The sequence below is a fragment of the Triturus cristatus genome, chromosome 6 (genome assembly GCF_964204655.1).
Source record: "Triturus cristatus chromosome 6, aTriCri1.1, whole genome shotgun sequence".
In the NCBI taxonomy this organism is placed as follows: Eukaryota; Metazoa; Chordata; class Amphibia; order Caudata; family Salamandridae; genus Triturus; species Triturus cristatus.
This window is the reverse complement of record NC_140589.1, coordinates 1,178,121,574-1,178,134,104: the sequence shown is the minus strand read 5'-3', so window position 1 is coordinate 1,178,134,104 and position 12,531 is coordinate 1,178,121,574. Positions and strand designations below refer to the sequence as shown.

At 44.6% G+C, this 12,531-nt stretch overlaps 1 protein-coding gene across 1 annotated transcript in view; it reads left to right on the top strand.

Moving 5' to 3' along the window:
- The window catches only part of TTL (tubulin tyrosine ligase), a 196,402-nt gene that overhangs the window by 158,238 nt on the left and 25,633 nt on the right, over window positions 1-12,531 (top strand). The gene's annotated exons all lie outside the window — the stretch shown is intronic.

The window sequence follows — 12,531 nt, the reverse complement described above, 5'->3', positions numbered from 1 at the left end:
AGTTCTCAAATGTGAATATTGTAGACAATACTTCTGACAAAGATACCTTGGGGAGCGATTCTCAGTCAAAACCACCGCCTGTCCTCTGGGGCCTCTCTATCCTGCTTCTGAGTTTGGGAAACCTTTTATCCAATGTCACTCTCAAATCCCCCCCCCCCCCCCCCCTCCCCCTCATTCGTCACGGCCTCTGCCCCAATTGACGTGCACAGCAGCATGGAGATAGCAGGGCCTGCGCAAGCGCCCTTGAGAACACGTGGAACCAAACATGCATCAAGCTTCCAAACATCACCTGTTATGCTGAATAATAAATAATAATACCCAGCGTCTCACTGCCGGGTGTAAACAATTAATTCTTCCTTGCTTCCCAAACCAGGCCTTGCCGTCTCCTGGCAGATGATGTGTTCTCAGCAGGCTCACAGATCTGCTGACTTCAGATTAAGTGACTAGAGTAGGAATCCACACCACCAGGACACTTAAACTACCTCATGTGTGCCCGTGCGACTGTTTTGGTAACGGAGAGCTGAGCTGGGGCTCTGTGGGAATGGAGAGGCGAGGGGCCGGCCAGCGAGTTTCGTATTTCATAGCTGCGGGGGGAAGTAAGACGCATTTCTGAGGAAAGGTGCGATTAACTGCCGTGCCGACGGCATTCAGCAGGCACGTCGGCAGGGAATGTGCCTCGCGCTACAGCTTGCTCGACCTCTCCCCTTTCCGCGCGCTGCCTGTGTCATCCCGGGCGGGGAGCACGAGAAACACCCACACAGCACACGAGCACCGCTGTCTGTGGTGACCTTCACTGGTGACCAGCCTCCGGGCAATAGGCTGCTGGCGCACTAATAAAATCCCGGAGCTTCTTAATGAATGCTTAGCGACAATAAACTAGTAATGTCACTTGCAAAGAGCACTTTAAGCAACGTTCCTCCGTGGAAAGCACCATCAAAGCAGCAAAAGTGGATCGAACACCTGACCGCCTGGTAAATGTGTATGGGTGGTTAAGTATTCACGAGTGCACATCGGGGCAGAGTACACAAATAGAGAGTCATCAACAAGTGAGAGGGATTCCGAGTCGGGGGCTGCAATCAAAACTAAATCTTTTCCTCCACCACTGCTAATTAAACGGCTGGGTTTAAAAACGATGGCAAGGTATTACGTTTGTAGTGCCTCCTACATACACAACATTTAAGTTAGTTATCGTCTCTGTGGCATACCCTTTGAGTTGTCACCTGATAATATCCTGTCCTTAGATAGCGCTTCGCGCCACACTTCACTTCTGAGCTTCTAAGCGTTATAATTAGGAAGCGACAAACCGAAGGCCAAGTTGCCCTAGCTAGGATTCCCTCTCAAGACCTGAAGATCACTCCAAGGCCTAGACGTGGGCGAAGCAATAAATACCAGGGAGAGCGGAGTTAAGGTTCGGGCTTGACTCGAATGGCCCGTGCACGATCCGAGCCAAGCAAACAATTGGAACGTAAATCATACAATAAAGATCACGTGAAAATATCACGAAGGTTCGGCAAAATAAATAAAAACAAGCATTTGCAATGCAATAGGTCCGAATGCATTGCAAATGCTTAAGTTTAAAGCTGAGCATGGCGCCGCTTCACGGACAACGCGCTTGGTTTCTTTATATATTTTTAACTTTAACACTGAGCACAGTGTCCTTGAAGCGGGCGCTACACTCCGTGTTAAAGGTAAGAAATATATAAATAATCCGAGCGCGGGCGCTCAGTTTCAAAGTAAAAAAAAAGAAAAAAGAAAACACACAAACAGAGCGCGTGCACGGTCATTAGTACCGCGCTGAAAATGAAAATAAGATGGTGCTTACTGAGTTATAAAGGGGGACGTGCAACTCTGCCAGTAAATGATTCAACCCGGTGGGCGGGACCAAAAGGAGACAAGGTGGCAACAAGGAGGCACTGAGAAGCCTTCTTTACAATCAGAGGCCAGCGTTTTGCATGTGAGATGACGCTACCCAATTGAAAAGATGGGCGGGGCTTCAACTCCGCCTCCGAGAGCTTCGGAATCTGTATTGATTCCAAGAAGCTCTCGAATGCCAAGAGCAGCGCATGTGCGCTGCTATCGCCAGCCGAGACCTAAAAAGGGAACAAGTTAGAAACCAACATGTACAGAAAGGTTCAAGATTGCAACAATCTATTGCACTTTAAAAAAAATTCCCCAAACATCGTTGAAACGGTATTTACCCTACTCACAGCTACTTTGTGTCAAAAGGATTGTATCAGACCCAGATAAATTGCCTATCAACATCTGTACTATGTTGAGAAGATTTAAGGACAGACACCATCCGTCTGATATACTGGAGGAGGCTGAACAACGGGTCACATCCATCCCTCGTGATCAACTTTTGACTCCTGCCACCAAACCCAACAAAGGAGACCTAATGGTCCTAGTATCTAAATTTTCAACCTTAAGTCCAGCATTTAAAAACTTGATTCTAAAATACTGGCTTATGATACAAACAGAACCGGATTTTAAAGGCATCTTCAACAACCCGCCTTTGTTTGCACATGAAAGAAGCAAACATATTAAAGAAATCATATCTACTCCCAAACTGAGAAATATCCAACAACACTACAAATTAACCGTTCCGTGTTACAACTGAAACAACTGCAACAACAACATCCAAGGCAATCAAATTACACATCCACGCAAGGGTATCATCATCAAACTACGCATCACAGCAACGTGTGATAGCATGAATGTTATCTACATGTTGAAATGCCCGTGTGGCTTGGCCTACATCGGTAAACTGACCGCAAGATCAAAGTGAGGATTAATGAACACAAGAGCAATATTCTGACTTATAATCAAAAATCTTGTGTAGCCTTGCACTTCCAGTCGTGTAATCACAACATGAGTCAACTACGTTTCCTGGTTTTGGAATCCTAGCACCCCGTGAGGACATTAATATTTCCAAATCACTTTTACAGAGAAGATCTATTGGATCAGACTACTAGACACTTTGGGGGTGATTATAATGGCGGGCGGATCGCCACCGCCCGGCCAACAGTTGAGATCCTCACGCCATCACAACCACAGGAAAGTCCGTCTGCCGCTTTTTCGCTGGTCGGCAATCGTCACGATTGCCAGTCTGGCGGAACTCAGGCATAATATGGTGGCGGTGCCTGGAAGGCACCGCCAACCATATTATGATGCCTGGCGGTTAAGGCCTTTCCTTGGCGACGATGCCGCCATGGAAAGGCTGGCGGGAATTGCTTTGGGGGCCCCTTGCAGGCCCCCGGTGGGGAGGGGGAGTTTGGGCTGCACTTGGGGGGTACCTATGGTACCCCCCTCATTGCCATGCAAAAGGTGTCAGGCACCGCTCTGTGCCTGCCATGTTGTGCATGGCAATGCACAATATGTATTTTGGCATTGCGGCGGGTGCTGCTCACAGCAGCACCTGCTGCAATGTTAACAATACGGAATTCAACCGCCAGGGTGGCAGTCACATCCTAATTGGTGGTGCGGGACCGCTGCACCGCTGGCGGGCGGTCCCAACACTGCTAGGGTGGTGGGCGGATTGAAGTCCGCCTGCCATCCTATTGGGGCCGTTCGGTCCGAATGTATTGAATGACCGAATGGAATATAGTTGTTTTTTGTAACTAACTGCCTTCTTCAATTGGCCTCTAGGAACACCTCTCACCATGACCCATGATGACCTGTGTTAACGACATCGAATTTGCAGAATTATTAGAACCAACCGGAGCAGTGGACATCTGATATGCTTTTGAACTGTTGTCAACCAAGACTCATTACATCCCGCTGGGGCATATGCTATTCATTTTTGCATTTCATTCTCACATTTCACATCAAAGCTTTTACTCTTATTTTTTAATTATCTTTTGTTTTTCATTATTCATTTTATTATTTATTTCACCCTTAACATCGTATCTTTGTTTATCTGCACCAGCCTACATTCAGTTTTTAGAAACCTAGCACTACTCCAAAATGGCATCCATGGTTACTTTGCATTAAACATGCTGTTTCACTAAAGTCCGTCATCGTTGTTGAGTTATGCCATTCCCACATTGACATGGGTTATTTAATATTACTCTGTACCCGTTCCGGTTGAACCGTTTGAGGTACACACTGGGGAACTAACCGTCGCATTTTACATTGGTAAGAGATGCTTTGTTGCATGCCAAGGCATTGAAACCATGAGCACACTTCGTTCACGGGTTCACTGTTGATTTTCTTGCACGTAAAAGAAAAACCACCACGTCGCTTATCTGACTGATATACGATTACTATTTGGCTTATATTACATGAAAAGGAACAAGAATCACTACATTGTGTTCTTGGTTAACATTCACATACCAGCACGATGTTGCGAGCACCCGATGATTCTATCTTGATTTCAACAGACATCCATTTGCTCGCACTACGAGAGCATGAGCAACAACATGTCTTGTGAAGATTAGATTGATTAATTACACTTTACCGCAATTCGAACCAACATTATTTGTTTCTCTCATATCACAAGATTTTTCTGTTTATTTAAGGACGACACTGTGCACGTTGTTGACAACTTTCTACACGATATGAAACCATAGTTGTGTTTCTCCAACATAGCAAAAACTAACGTATGGCATTTGTTAATTGGCACTATTATTTGTTTATTGGCACCATTCTTTGGTTTGTTAGTATTACCATATGTACTAGGATTGCAGGGGGATATTGAGCATGTACTACTTATTCCAGTCAGTATTTTGGTAACCTTTTTCACACGCGCTTCAGGTTTCCAATGGGTCACATTTGCTAAAGAATCCTTAGTAGCCATTATGATTGTAAAACTGCTACTAACATGCAATGTAGATCATATCCACACTCATGTTGTAACCTAGCTCCTTTCCTGCTTCATTCATTTAGGTGTTGGATTAGCCCCTGATTAAGGGCCCCCAAGAGCCTAAATGCATTTGGACCAACAAATAGAAACTTAATGTTTTTATCAATTGTCAATGCACGTTTTTTTGGAACCACATGAAAGAAGAATTTATGAAAAAGAATAAATAATTATTTTGCAGTCAACCCGATCGAATGATTTAAATTGGATTACTCCTTTTACTAGATATACTGGAGTGAACTGAGGGGACACCACTCCCTGGGGTGGCGCTTATGACATATCTCCTGTAATAATGTCACATCCACTGAATGTCTGTTCAAGAAGGCTAGGAATTATCTCAGCTTAAGGGGGCTGTTAAATCCTCTAATATTCCAAGTGAGCCATATTATTTGTTTCTTATGGTGTTGAACGGTGTATGTGACCGTGAATTCTGTGACGTTAGTGATGGAGCCAAAGTTGTGTACGTACCAAAATGCAATTATAGCCCTATGTTGGTAACAGAACCCAGAAAGAGCTCAATCCACACTGATAACCCCAACCTTCAGGGCCATTAAATCATCCCACACCCCACAATGGAAAATAAAAAAAAGAGAGAAGAAAGAGCGAAACAAAAAAGTCCCTCCGTTCAACGAGCTGAAACGATGGCACACATTGTGGAGCATAACATCGCTCCACAACATGCAACTGGTGAAGTCATGAAACTAAGGAACATGAGTGCATGAACGAACGCAGACAATTTGTTCCAGTTTACACTTAGCAGTGTTTCTCCTCCATGCCAATCCATGCCTCTCTTGCCCTGGGTCGATATCCTGTGAGGCTTGTTAGACCAGACACTTACACACACAGCCAGTGACCACAAACACAGACGCAAATGCTTATTCGTTATCTCTCTTTGTCGGGTTCTGCGTGCTGTCTGTGGGCGAAGATTGACATGCGTGCTTTAACACTTTCTTTGGATCACCCAGTGATTTGCAGAATTTGAGTGCCTCTGAGACCTTAGTGAAGTGATACATTTTCCCTTTAATATTAACTTTGATCTTGGCCAGGAATGACATTGCATCTCATGTAATTGAAAGGTTTGTTTTGCGTCCACAGATTTACGCTTGGCGTCTTGCACTGCAGATGTGAAATCAGAATATATTAAGAGGTTTTCTCCCTGATGCTGCAGAGGAAACCTTCTTACTGGCTAGTAGGAGGGCTGTGTCACAATCATGGGCATTAAGTAACCGTGCGGTTATAGGCCTTGCAGCGTACCCGGTGGGACTCTGGGACCCAAGGATTGGTGTGCACGGTCCACCAGAAACATTTCTGAGAAGCTTTCCCTACCAAAAAGATGGGCTGGCTTATTCTCAACATTGGTCTCCATTCGGCCAGTGCTGGTGGATTCGGCCAGGTGGAGGATTCTGATATTATTGCGGCAGGACCATGCTACCTGTATTCCTTAACTATGAGTGTGGAGGGGGGTGCATTGTTACCAGCCTGCTTCATACTGTGACTCACTTTTTAAGAACCTGTGCATATGTTTTATAGTTAAGAGGAATAGAGAGTCCTTTGTTCTTCACAGTAAGCTTTAGGACTCTATTTTTGAGTTTTGAGTTTGTGGGAGCAGTTAGGTTGTAACCAGTTGGATTTGTAACTGGTCTCCACTAAACTGTGTCCAAAGCCTTGTCAGAGAAGAGACCCCTGTCATTTTAGGTTGTGCGTTCTTGTATGATTTCACGTTCGAAGCTAATTTACAGATTCAGGCCCACATGCCATTAAACCCCTTGAGTTCCCTCAAAGTGCAGTACATCCAGTGACACAGAGAAAAATAAGAGCCTAGAGTGAAGGACACATGTGCCATGCCCCGGAAGATAAATTGTAGTACTCGGTCAGGCACCCCTGGCCTATCGACCAAACATTGTCAACCTAGCCTGAGCCTCCAAGAAAATAAGAATTGCCGAAATTAGGAAGGGATAGGCAGTCAGATGATATTGTTCAGGGTGCCTCGTGGTGCTCCAGAGATTTAGGGTGACATTCAATTGATTAAACTGCACTGACTCATTGAGCTCTGGCTGGAAACAAATGATCCTTCAAATTTTGTGCCACCTTCAAAATTCTTCATTATGTCAAAACATCGCAGGAGGCATCTTCAAAGGTATTTGCCCGAAATTCAGACACTGAAAAGAAAGAAGAGGTCTGCAATTCCACACTTGTTGCTCAAATGTGGACCCTGAGTTGTGCAGGAAGCCAAACCTGTTTGTTCACGTTTTTTTATTATTCATTAATTAAATCATGCAGTATAAAAAGATGTACAAAGGTGATAGTGAAATAGTTAAAAACAAAACAGAATAAACCCCATAAATAAAGGAAAATATAAATACGGGCAGTAAAGTATTTGAAAAACAGAAAAGTGTGCAGTTCCTGATAGTGGTAGGTTGGTGGGGTCCTGAAGGAGTCAAGTCCAGAGCCGATGCGGAGTGGCCTATAACAGGGGAGAAATCGGGAATAATAAACAAAAAGGATCCCAAATCGAGAGAAATAGAAAAGCTACCCAAATTGTACTCACGATAAAGGATCGTCACGGATGCTTACGACCTACCCGTTACTCAGCTCGGCTCGAGTGGCAACGTCCCCATGCACGTTGTATTAAAAGTGCTGGGCGGTCAGGGCTGCTAGACCGAGAGAAGTTTGGTCGGTGGGGCGAAAACGTAAGATTCGTCTGAGAGATTTCTTTCATGAGAAAGCCATAGAAAGAGCCGACAACACTGGTCTACGAAAACCATCCACATTCATCCCCTTATCAGGGATAATCTCCCTTGAGATCTTGGTCTTTGAACAAGCAATACTCAAAGAAGTTAACCAACTTTCCACTGATTCCTACTATGAAAATATGTCCCGTGTTGAGGAACAGGCGATATCTTCCTTTGCGCATCACTTTAAAGCCGGCGGATAAGGGTGGTGCAATAGTCATTATGGACACCACTGAGTACAATTGGACACCGCTGAATATCAGAGACAATTATCTGACCAGCGTTTCTACACTAGATCCATCCCATAGACTGACTACAACGATTTCCTCGATGGTAGACTCAGCCACTGCTCAGGGCTGGCTGACCAAGAATGAGGCAGACCTGGTTAACAGAAACCCAAGAATACCATACTGCTATGCACTCCCTAAAATACACAAGGGAGTAACTTCACCACCTGGGAGACCGATTGTATCGGTTATGGGATCTCTACTAGAGCCACTTTCCATCTTCTGTGACCACTTTCAGAGACCACTGGTCCAGAAGACCCCCTCCTATTTGAAAGACACACTGAACTTAATCACAGACGTTAATGAATCAGAAGTCCAGATAGATCTTTTAGTGACTCTCGACGTAGAGGCGCTCTACACTAATATCCCTCAGAATGCCACCCTAGAGGTAGTAGAGCACCTCCTTTTATCTGAAACATGGTCATCACCCACACCTGTCAGTTTTGTTTTGGACTGTGCGAGTATAGCACTCAAACAGAACTTTTTCCAATTCAGAGACAGAACTTACCATCAGACACAAGGTACTTCGATGGGGAGTACCTTCGCCCCAAGTCTGTGTATGGCTAATTTTGAGAAGATTTTTATCCAAGGAGACCAGAATTCATATCTGTCAAACATCATTATATGGCGTCAGTATATTGACGACATTCTCATTCTGTGGAAGGGAGACATGACTACTTGCAACAACTTCTATGACTGGGTCAACACTCTTCACCCTTTCCTCCGCTTTACCAAAACTGTATCTGACAATAACCTACCTTCTCTTGACCTTTTGATCACTCTCAAGGATGGCCACCATGAATCTACAACCTATAAAAAAAACAACGGACAGCAATAGTCTCCTACATTATGACACACACCACCCTAAACACCTTAGTGACAATTTGCCCTACGGACAGTTCTTACGCCTACGACGGAACTGTAGTGCCCTGTTGGACTATGATCCACAGGCGGAGAGTCTGGCTACCAACCTTGAAACATGGCAGTATCCGGCTCATATAGTAAAGAGGGTATGTAAAAGGGCTTTAAAGGGCTCGCAATAAGAATAGGAACGCCCTCCTAGAAACAAACATTAAGACTAAGGATGACATTCTCACATGCGTGACATCATTCACCCCACTATCCAACAAGATTACCAAAGCGATCAAGAAACACTGGGGTATCTTGGAAAACAGGAGGGCGGCATTATCCCCACCCCTAGATGTTCATTGAAACAAACGTGGAACCTAAGAGACACTATAGTCCATACAAGACCCAAACCTATACATAGACAAACACAACCATCTCTATGGGGCCTTCCACCTGCAACTGAAACATTTTCCATGTGGGTCCTGCTCGGTCTGCACATACACAAAAACATCCAAAACGATACAACTTAACGAACATCAAACTTCGACACAAAGATCGCACTCCAACTGTAATTCCACACATTGCATTTATTTGATCACTTGTCCATGTAACATGCGTTATGTGGGCATGATGACGCGCTGATCAAGACATGAATAATGGAACATCGCAGCAATACACGGTGCAAAAGAATGACAACCAAGCTGAGCACGCACTTTATTGAGAAACCACACTCTCCAGACCACCTTCACTGGACAGTTTTGTAAATACATCCACATGCGACCAAAGACGACTTGTTCAAGAAGGAACAACACTGGATCTTTCGATTATCCACTCATATCACAGGTCTGAATGATGATATTCCCTGGGGAGAGATTCGCAATTAACACCCAGTTACATCATGAAATAGTCTTGACCCCCACCCCCTTTTTCACATCTGTCATGCACATATATGAACTGACTTCCAGTAAGAATGATCTGCCTGTGAACTTCTTTGACGTTTATTACACATTCCATTAAGGCCTGCATCTTGTATCTTTTGTATCTATAACACGTAGACAGACTCCCATTTTCACACTACCTTCCTTCCACTCTTTGTTACCACTCCAATATGGCCCCCACTGACACACAGCTTCCTGCTGGGCAATTTGGCCATTATTATATGGCTATTTCTGATCACCACATACCGTAGAGGGTGCTCGTTGGATTCTACCTTAATGTATAGCACACGGGCTCCTGTGTCCCCTCGTTTTGTGCTAGAATATCTATTGCCTGCGGGCTTGCAAACATTGAGTACAACCTTTGGTCCATATGTGATCAACAGGGATCCGTGCACGGGCTTGCTGGGTTCTATTGTGTGTTTTTTATCTCTTTTTATCTCTTTCCAACATGGCCTCTGTATTATCCATTGTTGATACGTGATTGTGCCGTTTACTAATGGCCGCTAGACTTACGGGAATCCAAGATGCCGCCCATTTTCGCCCCACCGACCGAAATTCTCGCGGTCTAGCAGCCCTGACCACCCAGCACATTTAATACAACGTGCATGGGAACGTTGCCACTTGAGCCGAGCTGAGCAACGGGTAGGTCGTACACATCTGCGACGATCCTTAATCGTGAGTACAATCCTGGGTATCTTTACTATTTCCCTCAATTTGGGATCCGGTTTGTTTATTATTCCCGATTTCTCCCCTGTTATAGGCAGGAGGACGCTTCAGTGGCACATCACATCGGCTCATTGGAGCCCCAAATACCGTATGTAGCGGTAAGTTACCAATTAACTATTGCAGAAGCTACGCTTCTTACCATAGCACTAAACGACACGCTCCTGTTTTGAGCTCTTCTAGAAATGTGATATATTGTGTCAATGGACTATAGGATCCTTAGCAAATGTATATAATTGGCACTGATACGGGCGATTTATGTCTCTGATGCCGCACACCATGATTTAGCATATAGCTACATGCTCACTTCTCTTTTGAGAGAAGTTCACGATCTAGATATTAGGCTGCATGAATCACTACTGTCTAGGACAAATGGAACTAATGCAGGCAATGATTGTCATGGAAATGATTGAGAGCAGATTAAACTGCATGACCTTCGAACAACGATTATCAAATACACCCACCTGAGACTCGTTGTCCCCGGATGCATTTTGGATGTATCTCCTTTATTCCCATACATGGGCATCTCGTGCTTTGTTGAAATGCAATGGCTGACCTCACCAGTATATTACGGTACAGGTCCAAATCAGTTGACCAGGTTTTGAGCACTAGTTAAAAGCATGCTATCACTGGGCATGCACACCCATGAGCAGAGGTAATACTTTGTAGAAAGTGTATGCCACCTTTTTACAACCTGCCTGTTCACCTTGTTTCTTTTCCCTTCCCCTCCTCTCTCCACTCCTCTAGGTTGGTACTTCCATCCTCTTCAAGGTACACAATTATCTTGCAGCGTCTGGGACAGCCAGGTACCAAGTTACACTGGTACTCTACTGTTCATCTTGGAGTCGTTTTTATGGTTATTTCACGGTCCTGAAGAATTGCCCTGATCGTTCTAGACGTAGTGGAAAGAAACACGTTGACCTGCACAAACACCTAGAGTCGACGTGGTCCATTATAACCACTGTAGCTCACACTTGTTTTCAATATAACCTAGAGTACTGTAATAATAAAGCTCCCTTGACGTACCTTTAGAGTTAGTTTTAAAACTCCTTTTCACCACACTGCTCACGCACCAGACTCTCACCACAGCACCCACACTTCACGGACGGCAGATCAAAAGACCTCCGGCAACGAGACCTCCTGCGGGGCCATTTGGGCATTGCAGCACCGGCCCAACGAGGAGCTGCCTGATAATGAAGCATGGCACCCCTTTGGGTGTGTGTGGGCTCTTGCTCCCGAAGGATCAGATCCCCTGGACTTGACTCCTTCAGGACTCCACCGACGTACCACTATCAGGAACTGCACACTTTTCTGTTTTTCAGTCTTGTCTAGGGGCGTGTGTGCTGGGGCTTTATAAGCCCTGTGTCCCTCCTTCTGTTTTCAGTAAAGTATTCATACACATTTGCAATGGCTTTGCACTGAGATTGGGTAGATGCAAATAACCTGAAGCAGAGATTCGTCAATTGTATTGTGTGACAGACAAGCAGAAATTCGTCATCCGTATTACACAGACAAAGCAATCAATTAGAGCTATTGTCAAGGACCAAAAGCCCAATAAACCAAACAAGGCTAGGCACTAAGGAGGGGTGTAACTTTTATAATTGCTTTAGGACCTACACAGCTTCCGCTACTGGTATTGTATCCAGATAGTTGTAGTCCTATTATCCTCAAATATCAAAAACAACAACAGCCCACCGTAAACCAACACCTTCACAGAGAAAAGTCAAAAGTAATTAAAGAAAAATGAAGGTGAAAAGTGAGTGGGCCCCTCACGTACACAACACCAGGGAGGCTACCAGCCGGTTCTCGCTAGTATGCCCACGTTTTCTCATCATCGGTTGCCCACTCACGGAAAGCAAGAGTTAGAGTCCAGTGAAGAGAAAGAGGGAACAGACCAAGAGAGGAAACTTTTTCCTGTTCCCAACAGAGAAAAGAAAAGAAACCCGTGTATTGCCAAGAACCAGATGTTCAAAGCAATATTTAAAATTGAGTTACAGACTCACTTATAATCACCCTCTTCAAACCGGTGAGCCTACTCAAACTAAAAGCACTCAATGTTGCTAACCTTTATGAAGAAGGCCAACATGTTTCATTGCCACTTAACTTTGTTCTGGCAAATTCATCAGGGCAAGGGTTTCGATCAC